The 19,148-nt window shown below is 35.2% G+C and overlaps 1 protein-coding gene and 1 long non-coding RNA gene across 4 annotated transcripts in view; both read right to left on the minus strand.

Moving 5' to 3' along the window:
• Positions 1–19,148, minus strand: part of LOC116234502 (BEN domain-containing protein 5) — an 854,963-nt gene that overhangs the window by 745,838 nt on the left and 89,977 nt on the right. The window lies entirely within an intron of this gene.
• On the minus strand, positions 5,861–7,026 carry LOC116234514 (uncharacterized). The gene is made up of 3 exons (XR_004168138.2): positions 6,982–7,026; positions 6,553–6,694; positions 5,861–6,439 (listed from the first exon to the last, which is right to left on the minus strand). It is a non-coding gene; the product is annotated as an uncharacterized LOC116234514 (long non-coding RNA).

Below are 19,148 nucleotides of genomic sequence, written 5' to 3' on the forward strand. Positions count from 1 at the left end.
ACTGCCCTCACTGCCAGTTTCGATTTCTGATAACTTACCATCATTTATGTATTTTATTCAAAGCTTCATACTCCTTCCAGAACATAACATGGAGTCAGTAGAGAAAACCTCAGCTATTCTGCTATCTTAGCTCACAGCAGTGCCAGCAAGACCACATCAGGAATCCCACCAGTCTGGGTACCCATTACTCAGTATTTACAACCTTTCAAACAGTTTCTTTTCAGTCTAACATAGCTCCTTTGTAAGCATAACATAGCAGGAGAAGGACTGAATCAGACAAAGGTCCATCTAGCACAGGGTTATGTCTGCCAGTGGCCATTATGGAAATGGTATTTCATGACAACTACGGAGTATGCCCCAGTAGTCATTATTTTAGTAACACCAAGAGCTAGCTTGCATTCTTTAGTAGCCCTTGGAGATGTTGCCCAACTTTAATTTGTCTAATGACTTCAAAAAATCTATTTTTAAAACAAGTCCAGCAATATAATCTACAGGAGCATTTTCGGCTGTGTGAAATCTCTCTGCCAGATAACAAGACCGGGCAGCATCCAGTAAAATTGTCTACGCCACTCTCAAGTTAGTAGATATCAGATGTATGCCTTTCTATGATCTCTCAAGCTTTTTTTTTTTTACTTATACTATAGATCTTTAAAACAGATTACAGAAACCGCAGTGTGAGAATCCCATAGATTCTGGTGTGCTAACTTCCCTAAACTTCTCTAACGTGAATGAAAACGCTAGTTTTGTTTAGCTTCTGTTATTACCTTACCCTTTTGTAAGGCAAATGTTTCATAGTCCTACAGATTTCCTGGTAGGTTTTCTGATTCTATGTGAAATTTCAAACACTTTTAGCATATTGTATCCAAGTATCCTTTCAGCCTACTATATTGCCATTACTATCTAACTTGGCACTTATACATACACGAGTTTCTACACTTTTTTTTTTTGTATTATTCATGCACTCAGTTCAAGCATCATATAAAAAGCAGAAGACAACCTAAATAATCTAGCTACTAATCATTTTACCTAGCCAAAGCTGGGACTGCTACCCTCAATTATAAGCATATACACATATATACACATGAGATCATGAGCTAAAAAAACAGTATTTCTGTTCTATGAAGAGGTTCTTTCTGGAAGCAGAATTATCAGTAATACATATTTCAATTCTTATTCATAAAGTCACAGTGAAGAAGGAATAAAAAAATGCCACAGGCTATTCCTGGAAGTCCTCCCATGAGTTTTACTGTAGAGTTTCAGAGTTTTCGTTTGTTTGTTTTTTTCCCCAAACAAACTCTATGAAAAGGCCACAGTGCATAGTAAAGTTCTCTTTCTGTGTTCTACCTATGATTATCTTAGGTTTTCTGGAACAATGCTAGAATATATCCCAATGATCCAAACACAGCACAAATGGTTATATAGAACCTGAAGCCTATGCTGCACTGAGTTCACAGTTTAGAATAGAATCTTTAGGAACAAGATGGAATAATCAAAATAAAATTCAAGCCTGTTTTACTTTTCAAATTGAATACCAAAGAAACACTGGTCACTTGCTAGAAATTTTCTTACCCCCACCTTTTGGTGTCAAACATGTAAATCAGTTCACATCCAGGCTATGTATTTGTTCAGGTGATTAAACAAGATTAAAATAACTGTATTATAATCTATTTTTCTATCTCTTTTGAAGGGGGAGGATCTCCTGCAATGCTGTCTCAGAATAAAACATGCTTGTTGGGGGAAAGAATTCTCAGTTTTAAGTGACAGCTGTCATATCCTGTTATGGAAGTAAAATTCTATTTAATAGGCTTGATTGTGCAATTTGCTGCACCTACCTTACATTGTGTGGGCTCACTTGAGCACGTCTGAGTTGTACTGCAGAATCAATGCCAAAATAAAAGAGAAACATGCATAGTAGAAAAATGGAGAAAGGAGAAATACGAGAAAAAGCACACACATTTTGTCACAAAATCCAGACCTGGCTACAATGCAATTGAATCATAGCTTTGGCAGGTGAGTTCTCTAGAGTGCTCAAAGATAGGTTAAGGGTTTTTTTGTTTTTTTTTTTTTTTTGTTTTGTTTTGTTTGTTTGTTTGTTTTTTTAAGGATTAGGAAATCAGATTTGTGTTTTAGTATCAAAAAAGCACCTGTTTTCTAAGTGCAGATCTGATTATCAGCCTCATTCTGCCTTAGCTCTTATCAAGGATACACAAAGTGACCCACAAAGCTCATGCAATACTTAACTCTGGCATTTAACTCATTAAAAGCCTCAAATGTCATCAAAATCATTTAAGAAACACACTTTTACATTATAGATGTATAATAGTACACATCAAGTACCATATCTCACAGAACTGTAGGGGTTAGAAAGAATCTCTGTAGATCATCTAGTCCAAACCCTTCGCTGAAGTAGGCTCTCTGCTTTAGGTTGCACAGGAAAGCATCCAGGTGGGTTTTGGACATCTCCACTACCTCTCTAGAGAGACTGATCTAGAGGCTCTGTCACTCTCAATGCAAAGGGGTTTTAACTCATGTTTATACAGAACTTCCCTGTCGTTCCAGTTTGTGCCCATTGCCCCTTGTCCTGCCACTGGACACCACTGAAAACTATCTTACCCCATCCACTTGACTGCCACCCTTAGATATTTATAAACATTGATAAGATCCCCCTCAGTCTTCTCCATGTTAAATATATATACATATATTTATGTATATATAAGTTATAAAGAAATAAATGGGGGAAAAAGATTAAGGACAAGCATTTCAATCCTCAATGTGCAATATGGCAGGCAGCAAGGAGAGAGAATACAAGAATTGTCACCTATTGACATTTTACTGTAACTAAACCTAGCAACACAAACCTGTTGTTGAAAGTTTTCCCCACATGTTCTATACCTGACTGAAATCTGCCCGCTACCATGGCCAAGCAGAACAGATCAAGGACCTTTCAAAGTACAGGTATAAGCACATTAGGAAGGAGGAGGCACAAAAGGAAAATTAGTCATTAAGGCTGTATTCCCTGTTCAGCTTCCCCTGCAGGTTGGTCCCTAACCAAAACTTTGGGAAAGACTGTTGCAGCAGCAATTCTTCTCTAAGTTTCATTGAGAATGGTCTAGAAAATAAATATGTTCTATACTCTTAAGTGGCAATTATAGTTTGTAGTTGAAGAAAAGAAGCAAATTCAGTTTCACTAGGGGACCATTTTCTTCACTGATAACCAAAAGGCCTGACAGTGAATTAAGATTTAGACAGAAATCCTATGCCTAGCCTACTTGAATGAAATGATGATTTTGCCATTAACACAGACAGAGTCAAAAAGTTCATTATGCTCATGAAGTTAGCATTACTTCCACATGCAACCCTTGCCATGAAATTATGAACTGCATTTCTATATAATTTCCTAATGGGCTTCAAAAAAAATCTTACAAGATATGATATGATGAACTCAACCTCATCCAAATAGAAGAATCATCACTGCCACGACAGAAAAGAGCAACGTTAAGGCCAAACCACAGATGAGTCCTTGTGAAAGGATTGTCCAAAGTATACTTTCCTGCACTTTCCTTACTCTGCAACAAATACTGCACTTATTTCCTTTCTTATGCACTTCTTTTCAGCAAGCTAGCTGTAGTAAAGTTAACAATTCCATATTATAAATCTTTTAAATGCAGATAAAGAAATAGACAGGCATTTGTTCTGTTAGACATAGCCATTGGAAATCATTCTGTTCCTCTGTAGTAGAGAGAATCATAAGGAATGTCAGGGCTCGACTCAGTCCCAAATATCCCACAAGACACATTACAACTCATGACGCCCAGACAATCTGAAATGGTTCTTGGTGTTCGTACAGTTTTGCTTACTGAGTGATTCACTTTCTGTGCTTCAAAGCATTACATAATAATTTGGATAAATGTCTTTTCAGTCAATTATTCTTAGAAACTTGAAGTTGTCTACCAAAGGATGCTACTTTTAACAAAGTTAACAGAACTAGGGAAAAAAATTCTTACAGCATTAAAAGATGATGCAAATATTCATGAAGGGCAAAGCAGATGACCCAGGTAACCACAAATTGCAGGGAAAATAGAGGAAAAGGCTGATATGGGATTCTGTTGATAAAGAATTAAAGGAGAGAATATAAATAATGCCAGACAAAGTGATTTTACAGGAAGTGAAACTTGTCAAAAATGATTTTATTATTTTAAACTGAAAGTAGGGTTGATCATGTTAATCTCACAGATGTAATATACCTGCACTTTTATGAACTATTTCATTCCATGCTGCATGAAGCTAACCTGAGAATTAGCCTTAGAGAATATCAGTAAGTATATATTATTTAGATATACTAGGAATCTGCTGAACTGACAGTGAAAAAGTTTCCTGAAAACACTGTTTGCAACCAGACGGTAGAGCTGACTTACTGACTGTATTTCAAAAGTTTACAAGACAGAAAGCACAGAGCTAAGTCAGATCAATACCACAAACTCTGGAAGACATAGCAAAACTGAACTGGGAGATCTCAAGTCAGTTCATAGTCAAAAGCGCGTTTAAAGTGAACATTATGGTAACACACTTTTATTCTCATGAGAAAGCATTACACTCTACATGTGCAGTCCTCCAAATAAGAGAAGCATTACAGAAAACAAAAGTATTTAAGGGAAACAGTAAGCATATGAAATCTGGAATAAATAGAGAGAAAGAATTGTGCATGATTTTAATTCTATGTTCTGCACCATATTAATTTGTTACTAATTATGAAAATGTTCCTCAGTTTCATAAGTGATATTGCCTCTAATATTTCACCCTTTCCCAGGCAGTTTTGAGAAGCAATTTATGTATTTTCATTATATTAAGCTGTTAGCACTAATCGATGTTAATATACTAAATTACATGCAGCAATTTAAGAAATAATCAGTTTTAAATTCAACTATGCTGTTTTTCTCATGATGACCTTTTAGAACAGGTATACCTCTGCCAGCACAATGAAGACAACGTACTCCACACAGAGTTTAAAATAGTTTAAAGTGTTCATAAATACATTGCAAATTTATTTTTGCAAGTCCAAGGAGATTTCTTCTCTCTCAGACAAGAACATTTACTATAGCATTTCGAGTAAGAATAAATAAGAGACCAAATATTTGTGCTGCTGTTGGCTGCAGCAAAGTTAAAGGTGTTGCCTCAAGAAGTATTCACGTTCTCTGAAGAACCAGCCTTGTTACATAATGGATATATTTTTTTTAAGTATCATTATATATTGTTCACAAGACAGATATATTGCGTTTATTTAATTCAGCTATACTTCTTTAATAGCTTTCAACTAAATTTTGAAGTACTGTTGGAAATCGCATGTAGATAATTTTCAGATTAGAATTTTTGTCTTTCAGCAATGATATAGATATTATTTCATCATCTTTATTGCAGAAAAAGACAAAGTAATTTTCCAAAAGCACCTAAGCTTATACTCAATTTATGTGCTTCTGAAAATGGGAGTTCTGCTTCTACGTTGTTGGGCAATTTTGAAAGTTTTTTCCAGTTCTATCCACCTGCTCCAACTTAGTGAAAATCATAAATAACCCAAAGCTCTTACCTCACAGTATTGTAAATTACTGCGCTAAAGCCTCAACATGACAGTAGGAGTGCACAAAAACTACCTCATACAAAACAGAGCTGCACATAACCCTTTTCTCTATGAGAAATTCCAGATCCAGAGCAAACAACTTAAACAGCAGATTCTCCCAGGTGCTCCTATTTATATCATTTCTTCAGCTCGCAATTTGCAGAATGGCTGAGTAGTCTCAGCTGCAACTGAAGAAAATAGGATGTATGCATCAAACAAAGCACTGCATACCAGTGAGTGCTCAAAGAAATCAAGTCTCAAATGTTCCAAACTGGGCATATACAATATGCCTGATGTTTGTCTATGCTTGAGAGCAAAAATAGTTTATCCTCAAGCTACATGGTTTGAGGAGTCAATTTATTTCTGATTGTAGGATATTCCAGTCTTACAGTAATGAGTGCTACAGAATAGCCCATGAGGAAGTTAATTTTTCTGCCTTTAGCACAGCATTTAAATAGCATACAGTAAACAGCATATACTGTAGCCTGGAAGCACACATGAACATGATAAAACAAAATACTGAATCACTACTCATTAAATTTCTACTTTGTACTAGAAATAATATGAGATTATGTATTTAGAGACCATACAACAATACATGCTCACACAGAAGTCTACGTGGGCATCTCCAGCTCCTCAGTAGTCCACAATCAGTCCTCACACTTTTCAGAGGTACCATTCTTATCCAGTATTTGTTGCATCTCAGTTTCACATAACTCTTCCTTCACTTATTGGCTTCTGTCATAACCCTGAGTTCTCATAACTATATAAGCTCTTAATGCCATCAAGCCTTCACAGCCTTAAAAACTTCACTTGTTATTACAAGGTCTGTAGAAATAGAATTAAAAAACAGGATGTTCTAAGACCCATCCTCCAATTTCTATTACCTGTTTGCCAGTCTCTACTATATCAGTCCCATGAAGGCGCTTACCAGCACATACCTCAAAAACAACTGTTTAGTCCTTTCCTCCCCAGTGAAACAAAGCTGCATCCAATCATACATTTGAATTAAAACTCCAGGCAGCCTAGTTTTCAAATGTGAGGCACCACAACTTCAGGAATATTCTTTTCTTAGCAAGTTCACTGGGTTAAAGTATAAAAAACATGGTGGTTAAAAGTTGATGTATTTCACAACAACTCAAAGGAGCAACCAGAGTTTTTCTCTAGTGCACTCCCACTTTATGTTAAAGAAGTAACTGTGCTTTTAAAATAATATATATATATTTTTAACTTTAAGAGTAATTTTTGACCTCTATAATTAGATGTTGGTGCTTAGAGACAATGAAATCGCTTCTGTTAAGTTCTCTGCAATACCAGGCAAAGTATTATTACAAATATCAACAATTACATACAGGAAAAAGTTGACTCACCCAACCAGCGATAGGGTTTTCTACCTACAGACCACTTCTTCTCATGAGGCAGTCCTTCAATAGCCCCTCACTTCAGAGGCTAGCCTTTAAATGAGCTCAGGGAGGGATGGACCCTGGGTTCACCTGGGAAGCACAGATGAATTGCTTGCACCTGTGCTTCTTGGGCCAGCCACCCCCTTCTGCAGGTGCTCAATCATCAGTCAGTTCAGGCTGTGACATATCAGTTTCCTTACAGTAGCATTCTGGTGGTTTTCATGGGTTTACATAGGCCCATAGTAAAAAATAGCATTAAAGATAGTATTCTAGAGTTCTAGTTTATTGTCTTTCCACTATGTTTATGCCTAATTGCTTGTTACTGTTGAAGAGAGAATCATGCTAACTCCCAGCCACATAAATGCAACCTGTGGTCTGAATGACAAGCTAGGCTCTTCTTGGCTCATGCATCTTAAATAGAAAAAAAAAAACACAAAAACTAAAAATGGAGTAGAATATGCTAACATGAACCATGTGGAAATACAGCCTAGCTTGCTTACCCATATGTTGGGATGCTCCATACTGAACTGTGCCCATCTGAGGTTAAGCCCAGGCTCAAACACTGTGGTGGTCATACAGGTGCAAACTGAAAATTGTCATAAACTTTCTCATTCCGTGCTTCTGTCTCTGGTGAATTACACTAACACCTTTTGACAGAAATGTTATCATGTTCTTTATTTCAGCACCTAAACTAACAGAGTGAAGTTATGGTACATCACCGTGCAAGTAACCAATGGTAAATGCTTACTTCTTAATGGCAAGTACTACACCACTTTGCATGGCATGCTAATGTTCTGTAACCAAACAAATGGACACAAACATGCATGCTATACATACTATTTTTATATGGAAATGTTAGAAAATTACTTTATGTAATTTTTCAAGAAAATAGACTCATTAACTCATCGGGTATATATAAAAACAAAAACCCTGCACTGAAAAATTTGGCAGCAATTTGGGGAAAGGGCCTGCAGACACAGCTGAGACATCTTTGTTCCTGACTTTGAGACTGAAATGTCAAGTAATTGATTTAAATAATCCTAGTACCTTCCTAAGTTAAATGAGGCAATATGACCTACCAGTTTGAGCATAAGACCCAGAACCCTTTGTCATTTCTAATAAGATTATGCAGTGGATTTTTTTGTGTGACCATAATCAGTTCATGTAGATTTTATGAATTAAAGGAACCAAAAGACTTGCCCGACTTGCAGTTTCTTTACAGCACAGAAGGTAAATAAAAGTACCATTTATACCAGACTGATTTCCTTTCTGAATTTATTCTTTTTATCTCTTCAGACAAGAATCCTTGAGGATTTAAGGTTAGCTTTGGAAAGATATGCTGACTTCCTAATTCTCACTCACTTTTATAAGGCAAAGATCAAAATTTCCCTGAAATCTGTGCCAAAATATATAATATTGTAAGAAATCAAGAGAATTTTAAGTAACAGCTGCATTAAAATTCATTAATAGAATAGAATGTTATTATTATGCACATATTTCTTAAACTAATGAAATAAGCAAGCCAGATGCCTGCAACCAATGTAAGCAAAGCAAATATCCTCTCCCTTCTGTATTTTGAAATAGGCATCAGAACAAAGATAGATGCTATGGGAAAAAAAAAAGAAAAAGAAAAAAAAGACTTCCTTAACATAATTATTTCAGTCCTATTTCTCAGGTCACAGTTACAGCAAGAAACTGCCATTTGCACTGCATGAAAAGTGGGAAGTTGAAATCATACTCCCTCACCATGCACTGACTCCCCTGTTTATCTCCCTTTCAACCTTTGTTTAAGGAGATATGAAAACATTGGAATTTATTGTAAGCCTTGAAAATTGTGTACAGAGCACAAAACATTTTATTGTTGCACAACAAGCATGCACACACAGAAAATTTAAATAAAGACTCAGTACATTTAAAGCTCTTTGAATTACACAAAAGGCCATTAATCTGAGTAATCACATAGAGAATGGACCAAGTATTTTAACATAGTCAAAATGTTCAGCTAAATTTACAGTAAAAAAAAAAAAAAAGTGTTTACTCTTCTCTGAATGGACTTTCTGGTATCATAATTTGCATGCATGGCCTCTTATTCTTTCACTGGGCATCACAGAGCATAGCTGTGTCTTCTTCACACCTTGTCATTGGATATTACACACATTGATAAGACCACTAAACTGCCAATCTAGCTTGTTTAAATGTTCCCTAACCAGATACTCCTCCCACACCCTTTCTTGCACTGCACTTTACCAATAGTATCAGGGATCTGGGATTCCTGACAGTTGCTCTTAGCAGCAAAGACTGAGAAGTTCAAATATTCTTAGTCTTCTGTGTCTTTTATTCCCTGTCCCATGTGGGGTTTGGACACGTTTTCCCTGTCTTCCTTTTATTGCTAAATACTCACATTAAGTTTCCTTGTTGTCATTCAGGTTTCTAGCCAGATTCAACTCCAAGTGAGCTTTGGCTTTCTAAACACTATCCCTGCGTGTTCAGGATGTTTATATTTCTCCCAGGTCACTCATCTTTGCTTCTACTTGTGTGGTTGGAGGAGTTGATTCTTAAAAATTAACTGTCTCTCCTGGATCTCTCTTCCCTCCAGGGCAGTAACCCATAGGCTTCTTCTAGGCAGGACTCTGACTATACAGAATGAGATCCTTCTCTTTTGTTCTTTTGTGTCCTCTCAACGAGGTTGCATCAGGTTGTCCTGTCTTTTCAGGACTTCAATTTGACAGTGGTGGGAGAGATGTAACTGTTAATTTTATCAGTGGTAAGATATATGGTGGTTTTTTTCTCAGCCCTTGATGAACTAAATTTCTCTGGAAATATGAGTGTAACCTATTTCTAACAGTAATGGACGTTTCACTTTGACTAAAACTTTGTGAAGGGAATATCAGTCTTTTCTGTGCCAGTACCTTAAATTCACTCCACTTCACCTGTTGAATTCTCAAGTCACATGATATTGCAATAACTCAATATTTTAGCTGCAATTTATTACAAAAAACTTTAGAAATCTACCTATGGCCATTAACATTCTTTAACTAAGGCTCACTGAAACTTATTAGTGCTACAAACACATTAATGAAATACTGGTGGTGAGAATTTTAGTGAAGCAAAATCAAGATATAAATTTTCAATTACTGCTCTGCACATGAACCAGTGCATAAGTATAACCTAATAGATACACATATTGACACACACATTCAGCATTCTGTCCAATAAGATTCACCACACCTAATAAATGCTAAAATACACAATTTCAGTCTTCGATTCTAGAACTACGTCAAATGCCAGAGGAAAAAAAAAAATAATCATCATCATCATGTTTCTGTTTTTAGCACATCAACCTGGCTTCAAATAATCTACTACCTTAAAAGCTGGAGGTGGAGAAATGATACATTAGCTGACCCATGTCAGAATAGTGGATTTATGGCTATAGCTTGTACTTAATACTAAGTACTTCTCCCACATTTTCTTTCCTTCTCACTGACCTTGACTACAACTTAATTGGTAAACAGCTTTTTTCTATACAAATGCTAAATGATTGTCATGCTGTAACGTCATTGTAGACATGATGCTCCAACAAAGGCTAAGTTTGCAGACCATTTCTCTCATAAACAAATGTCTCTTCTTTTTACACTTTTAGTTATGGTTATGTGTCACAGAAATGTTGTTCGGATAATGATAACCATAATAGTTTTTTTGCTACTCTCTTCCTAGATGAATATCACAGCGGAACAGGTCCTCTGTTAGCATTTGTAGTAACAAATCTTACTTAAATGGGAGAATTTTGAAATATGCAAAAACAGAAGCAGTCTACAAAGAAATACTCTATCTGTGTAGTATAAATGCACATGCATTCATATACATGAAAACAGATAGTTTTATGCACAGAACATGTGACAGAAAAGAGGCTTCTCCATAAGGAGGCATCAGACATTTTTCATAAGGAATCATCTAATAAAATGCATTCCTTTGTGAGCAAAAGATCTTACAAATAATATATTGATTAATCAACCAAAAAAAAAGTTTAAGAGAGGCATTTATTCTAAAAGAAAAACCTGTAGGGAGAGCGTTATCTAAACAGGCACTCTTAGTCTTAAGAGGAATTTTAATCAGGTTTCGCATTCCTTCAATTTATATTTCAATAAGCTGACCTACATAAAGATATTTTCAGGCAATCAAACCAGAAAACTATTGGACATAGAGTGGTCTAGAAAGCAACTCAGGAAATGAAGGAAGAGCAGAACTTAAACAGGAACTGTCAGAGCATAATGACACTGTTGTGGCAGGAAAAAAATCTTCCATGGTCATTCATAAGTCATAATTTCTATTTTGTCTGTGTTCATCAAGCTCATTGAGTTTTTGAGCTGTGCTGTGGAAGACATTCTAAATAACCACCCTGACCGAATGGGCTCAGACATGGGAATGAGCAGTGTGGAACCGAATTTCTGCTCAGGGAATATCTATTTTTAGAACTAAATCTATGTAGAAATGTTGGAAAAGAGAATGATATATTACACTTGTAATGCTGGAGAAGATACTTATAAAAGGATTCACACACAATTCTCCTCATCCTGTTCAATGTAATGAGGAATCACAGTACCAATAATAAATGGCAAAGGAAAAAGAATGGATATGTTCTGAAGTTGTTTTGCCTGCATACAGACTACTTTATTTCTCAACTGAGTGATAAAACTATTGTGTTTGCAATATTGACATGCACACTTTAATTCTTTGTTATACATAAATCAAATTAAATTATAGCCAACACTTAAAAACTGTGGAACCTCTATAGAAGTTAAACATGATTTATATAATGGAATAATTCTTATTGCAGGCTGAAGAATAAATAGGAGGTGATTCAAAGCACTGGTACAGAGCTGCAGTCTTTTCTCTATGTCCTGTCATGGACACCACCAATATGTCGTCCCTGTTACAGTGATTCCCCAGTTTAAATGGTCTAAATTGTATCCATGCTTTTTAATGGCTGTAACACGCTTTCCAGAAAACTTGTAAAACCACACTCTGGATAATTTCTAGACACAAAGCACCCCTTTGATGTTGTATTTCTGTGTTCGTTATTCTATAAGTAATACATATCTCATATATGGCATTATTCAATATTAAATCTGAAAATTGTTTCACAAAGGAAGTCAATAACAACAATATTTTTTTCCACTACACAGATATAGAACATGAGGCAAGCAGGTAGGCAGATTTGCCCTACACAGTGAATATGGTCTCCTGTGTCTGGGTTCAGTGCTCTGTCAAACACAACCTCTGCTCTTAGTAACTGATACAAAAATGTTTATTGTTTTCTTACTATGCTGGGATTTATTTAGCTACTCTCTGATGAATGCCTTTTATATATTTACAGTGTTATTTATGTGGGCATCCTTTAGATAAGGGTTGTCTACTTCACTGACGAATCAACATATGGAGAATATGCAAATGCTTACCTAAATAAACGTTTCTGGAGAAGTGATACATTTCTGTGTAATTCTCACACTATCTTTATTATGTGACAAAGTTAATAAAAATAAGCAAGGTGCAGCCATGATGTATTTGATGATACAATGATAAAATTTACACATATAATAGGAACAGATTTGTTATACTGTTATACCAAAAGCACAGGTGTCTTATATAAGGGAGTTAATACTGCCATTACAGGTGGAATATAATTCTCCATACCACATCATTCAGAAGTATCAGCTGCTTTTGAAACCATTCCCTTCTATTATGCTTTGTATCCTTACACAGACAAAGCTCTTTCAGAACAAAAGTAAGAACTGCTATTTCGAAAAATATGCATAAAGCAAGCTCCTGATAAACAAGTTCATCTGTATCTTTAGAAAGCCCAGATTAAAGGCAAGACTCATGAGAATAGGTGCGTGCAAACCTCACCATAGCATGCCACTGGAGCAAAATGTTCTGCTTCCAAAACCCAATTTTCGGATATAGCAAGAATGGGTTCATTTTATTTTATAGTTAACAACCTTCCCCAAAGAATGGCTTCTACTCACCTACTGTTCACAAGCAGAAAAAGCAATTTTACCTTGTGAATACAATCAGTTTCTCAAGAGAAAGTTGCAGAGATTCAAGCAGCACCAATTATTTTACTTTTTGCAAATCTAACAAAAATCAAGCTACGTGCTGTTATCACTTGTGGTGCAATTTTTTTCACATGGCCAGTACCAGGACCTGCAGAGAATTCAATCAAGTTCTAGATACCTCAACCTCCCCTGAATCTAATGCAGTTAGAGCTTGGAAAGCCCATCCTAATATTTAAGAATCAGTCAACTAATTTCTCAGGCCCAAAGAAACCTTGAGCAAAGTTCAGAACATTAGTATTGCTCAGACAGTAAGACATGATGCTTCAACCCGGTTTTGGATCACTTTTCCAGAAAAGTATAAAATATTAATGCTTACCAAATCCAGTGGCTGCTTAAAATGAAAAGTGTGACCATTCAAAAGCTCAAAGGTGTCCTGACACAAGAGAGAAATCCAAGTTTGAAAGCCCTATTGTGCTGACCTTTGGGCACTATGCTTCAGAAGCTTCCATGTGACAGTCATCTCTTTTTCTTGAGTGTTTCAAAAGGAAGATGAATCAAGAGTAATGCTGGGCCTGCAACTGAGTGCTGCAGTGCACAAAGCAAACCTCCCACAGATAAATAGCCTAACATACATGTGGCTGGAGTAGCAAGGAATATGTACTGATGACCACTAAGGAGCTCCATGTTTTTTCACGGTGCAAAGAAAGTTTTCGTTCTTTCCAGCAATAACTCTTCTGTAAACAAAGCAATGTATTAGGAAAATATATATATATAATTAAAAAGAGGAATTGTCATCCCATGTCATTCAGAAGCTAACAAAAGAAGTTAACAAAAGATGGAAGTCTTGTATACCGCCAGGCAAACTTCCGATTCAAAAATCAACCACTTACTAAGCTTGTTCTAAAACACACTCTTACTCAGCCTATGTGTAGCCTGTTCTTGACAGTCAATACAAAATGAGGTGATAAAGGCCGTTGTAGCTTCTCTTTGCAGAGTGCTAAGAATATGTTTATCTATATAATGGAAGATGCCATGAATACTTATGGAAACTATTTGGGTCAAGAGCACTCAGTGCTACATTTTCCAGGTTCATCAACTTTCACTCATGCACCTAAAAAGAAAATGGCATCAACATCAAAGACAATTCAGTGTTTACAGATCGTTATCAAATTCACTACAGATGCAAGCAAGATGCATGCTATTGCAGTTTTTTCAGTGATTTTTTTGGTTGTTTGGTGAGTTGTTTTGGATAGTTTTTTTGGTGGAAAAACTAGTATTATTCTAAGTCCGTGTTTGTATACTGTGCTTTAATGGAAGTGTTCATTTAAGCCATTCTACATTGAAATACTGTGCCTAAAACATGAGGAGCACACCCTAACTCCTCAGCTCTCACGACAGCACAGCTCTCTCTCAGCTTCTGCCTTTTACTCTGGTTTTAGTACAGTCCATCTGAACATCTGCCTGAGGCATATGCTTGAGCCTTCTACTAATGTCACGACCAGTCTCTTTTCTTCAGTAAGAGTATATCAATTTTTAAATTTAAACTCTGTAATCTATTTTAGGATACTCTTTCTTTAATCTGTGAAATAAAAATGCAACAGGAAGGTGAATCCCGCTTTAATTTGTTATTGCCATTCCTGTTGTGTCATAAAAATTCCTTAAGTGTAATAATCTGCTGATTGGCACGTGTTTTGATATAGAACCAATAAATATTACATATTTATTTATTTATTATTTAATTATCTAATTATCTTTATTTGTAGTAACAAATAAATTACTTCCACAGTTGTCAGCTCAAGTTTTAATAAGGTAAACATTTATTTTTAGCACTTTTCAATAATATTTATATGAATTACTATAATCTTTGCAATTACTTCCTCTAATTCTTACTGAATTTCAGGTCCTTCCTTTTCCTGTTAACTATTAAGCTGTCAGGAAAAAAAAAACAAAAAAACACGTATACACATTTTTCTTTCATCACTATTATTTCAATTAGATTAATATTTCCTGAGTTTATAATTAATTTGATAGAAATGTCATTCTAGTAAAAAGTCAATACTCCTTCTGTTCCTTGCTGGCAAACTTTCTCTACAATGTAGAAATTTATAACAGTGCCAGAAATCATCAATTTGCCTAAATATGGACACACACATGTCAAATATTTGTTTCTTTTAAATAATTTCTATAGCACCTATAGCCATGGTATTTAGATGAATCTTCATTTATTTATTGTTAGAAACATAATATAAACAATTAAAGGTGATATTTAATAAGAATGTCCATCATGTCATCATGTTTGCCAATACTACTACACTTTTTGTGATCTAAATGTATTTGTGGAATTGCTCTATATCTTAGAATGAAAGAAAACTTATGACTTTATATTTTGAAATCTTGGAGGCCAGATTATCCTAATCATGTCAGTACAAAAGTATACATGCTGAATGCATAAGATATTTATAATACAAAGTACTTACAACTGTTGTGATGATTAGTAGCAATTTTCACATGAAAAACTGCATATTAATTGTTTCAAGTCTAAAGCCATTTTTGTACTCTAGTCTGTGTATAATGTGTGAGATAATTCTATAATTTTAATGCTAGAAGTAATATACCTGTAAAAATGTTTTTAAATATGGAGCAATGACAATGGGGAATTCATAGCCATTTCAGACCTTTGCAAACAGTGATATAAACCTCGCTATCACAATGAAACAATGTAGTTAGCATGCATTTTATTGAGTTATTCCTTTATGGGACTACTCTAAATTCCACTTGACACTACTAGATATTGATATTTATTCTTTAGAAATGATTATTAATTTCATTTCTACTTAGTAATTTTTTTTTCCTATTTCCAAAGATGTAGCTACATCTTTTTCTAAAAAAAAAAAGCTAAAATATGAGTAGACACTGCAATAACGAGGAGTAATTTTTGACCATGAACACAGTTAGGTCATTCTAATAATCAGTACTGCATTGTTTTTATCATATTTTTTCTATTAATGTTTGCTTCTGATTTTTAAATATTGAGTGCCATAGCTTCTACTTATTCACATTCTCTTTTTATTTTCTGACATAAGTATCTGCTGAAGGCCACAAGCGATTGTCACAGATTGACTTCTTTCCAACCTTATGCTACCACCTTTATGTTTTTATGTATCACCACTCTTCGAAAACCATCCTAACACCCCACTATCATACCTTCATCCTCAGATGTAAATGGATATATAACTTCCTGATATTGCAGAAGAATAGTGTTTTCTTTCATTCCATTAATTTTTAATAGTTTCCTACAGTGAATCAAAATTCTCTTCCTTCCAGTGTTTTAGCTTTTAAATATTTACAGGTCATCATCATGTGCATTTCCCAAACATTATTTGATCATATCTTACCCAAGGGAGCATTTAACCAAAGGATGTGCTAACCCTGATGTCAGTGCACCTATGTATACCTTTTAGTGCATGTTTTCTTTCGTTACATCATGACCTCCAATCCTTGTCCATGGTAGCAAGTAATTATTTTCCATTTCATTATTATTTTTGTCATTTTTCTCTCAACTTATTCAACATACCAGTGTTTCTCTGAATTGAATGTCCAAAAAAAATTGTAGTCACACTTTAAGTTGCTTAAAAAAAATTCACATTTTATACCACTTTCGTAACTCCCAACAGAAACATGGTTTTCAAAACTAGAAATTTCATATCTTATATGGGGCACCGTTTTGCCACCTTATCTAATGCCTGCTTTGTTGCTGTTGTTTTACATTTATCTAGAGGACCTAGAGAAAGAACAAAAAAGCAAGAATCGTAAGCAGTGAAGAGGTATAAGAAACCACATGATAACTGGACTGTAAGAGATGATAGTAAACAGTGACAAAGTATAGACTGCTATATACCAAAACTACTCTTCATAGGCGTTTATTTAGATAACTGCAATTTCATATTGACAACACATCCCTGGTTAGATTATGGAAATATCTTTAATGTCTCAAAAAAAAGAGGCGTCGCATGACATAGACAGTCTGTTTGAATGCTGATTATCCCTGTAGTTAGAAAAACCCTTTACAATTAAATTTAAATATTTTTCTCGGCAAGTAAAATCCCATGGCATGAAGATAAGAAGAATCATTGATTACTGTATCTTTAAACTGCTTCCCTCTAGACCTCAAGTTTCTTCTATCTTTCTTCAAGTTAACTCTACAGCAATAGATCACTGTGATGTTAACATCACAGACTAAGGTAAAGTGTAATATTTACGTTTTAAACACCACAAATTTACAGTTACAAATTTCAGAATAATATCTGTTGTTTGCAATCATTGTTATTTGGGTTGAGCTTTTTTGCCATTCAGCTACAATAATTCAAATTCAGTTTTATTTCTTTGTCACCCTCCATTTCAGATGGCACGCTTCCTAATAGAAGATTTTACAGCTCATTCTAGGTTTACTTTTCCTTCCTATATTTAACACTCTGGTCTTGCCTCTACTGAATCACTTCTGCAGTTTTGTCAAGATCACTCAGAATTCTCAGACCTTCTTCCAGCAAGCTTGCTAGCGTTCCCACTTTAACTGATTACAATAAATTAACTGATTACAATTTGATGAAAACCAAACTGAGGTAAGAACTGAATATTTTGCTTGCTCTGTAATTCATTTTGATACTCAAAGTGACCTTTTATAATAGTAAAAAAATTGACATTATTTAGTATGTGAGAAAATGGTAAATGCTTTATTTGGCTGCAAAAAAATGCTGGTTTTTGCAAATATATTTTTACAAAAAATAATCACACTAGAGATGTTTCACTACTGCCTGTGTTCAAAATCCACAGAGCTTCAGAAGGGGCAGAGGGAATCTTTTGGTTGGACCTTCCAATCTCCCCAAAACATTTCCCCCATTTTCACAAGCCCCACAGCATGCATTTTGGGCAGCCTGCTCAGAATTTCTTTTCTAAGCAGAAATACTTGATAATATGGAGATGACTCCAGTGGGTTAATTGGAAGCTGCCCAGGAGAAAGCTGAATTGCTGGCAACCTAGCTCCAAAATTCAAACCTTTCTGAGCCACAATGTGCTAATTTTTATTAATTATTAGATTATTAAATAATATTACTGCTATATATATATTTAAACTAAAAAATAACAAAGACTAATTTTGAAGGTGCAATGACAGTGGAAGGACATCTTGCTGAAGAAAACTAACGCATAAAGCACTTAAACTATGACAAAGAGGTGAAACATTATTAAATATAATTCATTTATTCACTTATGAATACTGTATGTGCATCCACAAAGGTATGCTTCTTAATGTAATTTAATAGCTTTGAATGCAATTTTCACACTATTTACAGATCTGACCCTTCTCTGCAACACCAGTTTCTCAATAATCAGCACTTTCATGTTTGCTAACTTCCAATAATATTTGTAAAATAAAGGACATACAGTAAAGTTCACGTCTGCTAACTTCAGTCTAACTACACCTTGCTCCATACAGCCTGAGAACCATCTTTGCTATGTATTCTAAACAAAGAAAGTCTTAGTTGTCTGTCTTTCCTTCTATAAATTATCAACCTAGCAACAACGTGATTAACTATGATTGTTACTAATAAAAGCAGTAGGTAGTTTCCTGCATATTTGCATTTTAGTTTCTAGACAGAAAAAGCGTCTCTCTAATACTGGCAGAGAATGGATTTGCTTCATACTAGAAAGTATTACAGCACTGAATAAAGTCTTTCTGATCAAACCATACCATAATAGCTTTTGTCTTGTGTCACTTTATGTTAGCCAGCATCAGAAGAGAAAATAAGCAGAGGCTTGCTATTGTGCCTCTATTTTAAAAGGGCCTTCCATCTGGTAGGAAGCAGAAGCCATCAGCACTGTAATTAAAATGCAATTACTGTCCCCCGCCGCAATCCCAGGACGACCATTCCATCTGTGTGATATACAGTGTAAAAAACACAATTTTTTGCACTTTTCTAGCTCCATTAAGTTTATTCTCTTTCTATTAATTAATCTAACAGCACTAAGGGGTCGTTCTTGTTTTGCAAGCCATTGTGTCACAAACTGCACACTCACAAAGACTGA

The sequence above is a fragment of the Phasianus colchicus genome, chromosome 9, assembly GCF_987193195.1.
Source record: "Phasianus colchicus chromosome 9, bPhaCol1.hap1.1, whole genome shotgun sequence".
Classification (NCBI taxonomy): Eukaryota; Metazoa; Chordata; class Aves; order Galliformes; family Phasianidae; genus Phasianus; species Phasianus colchicus.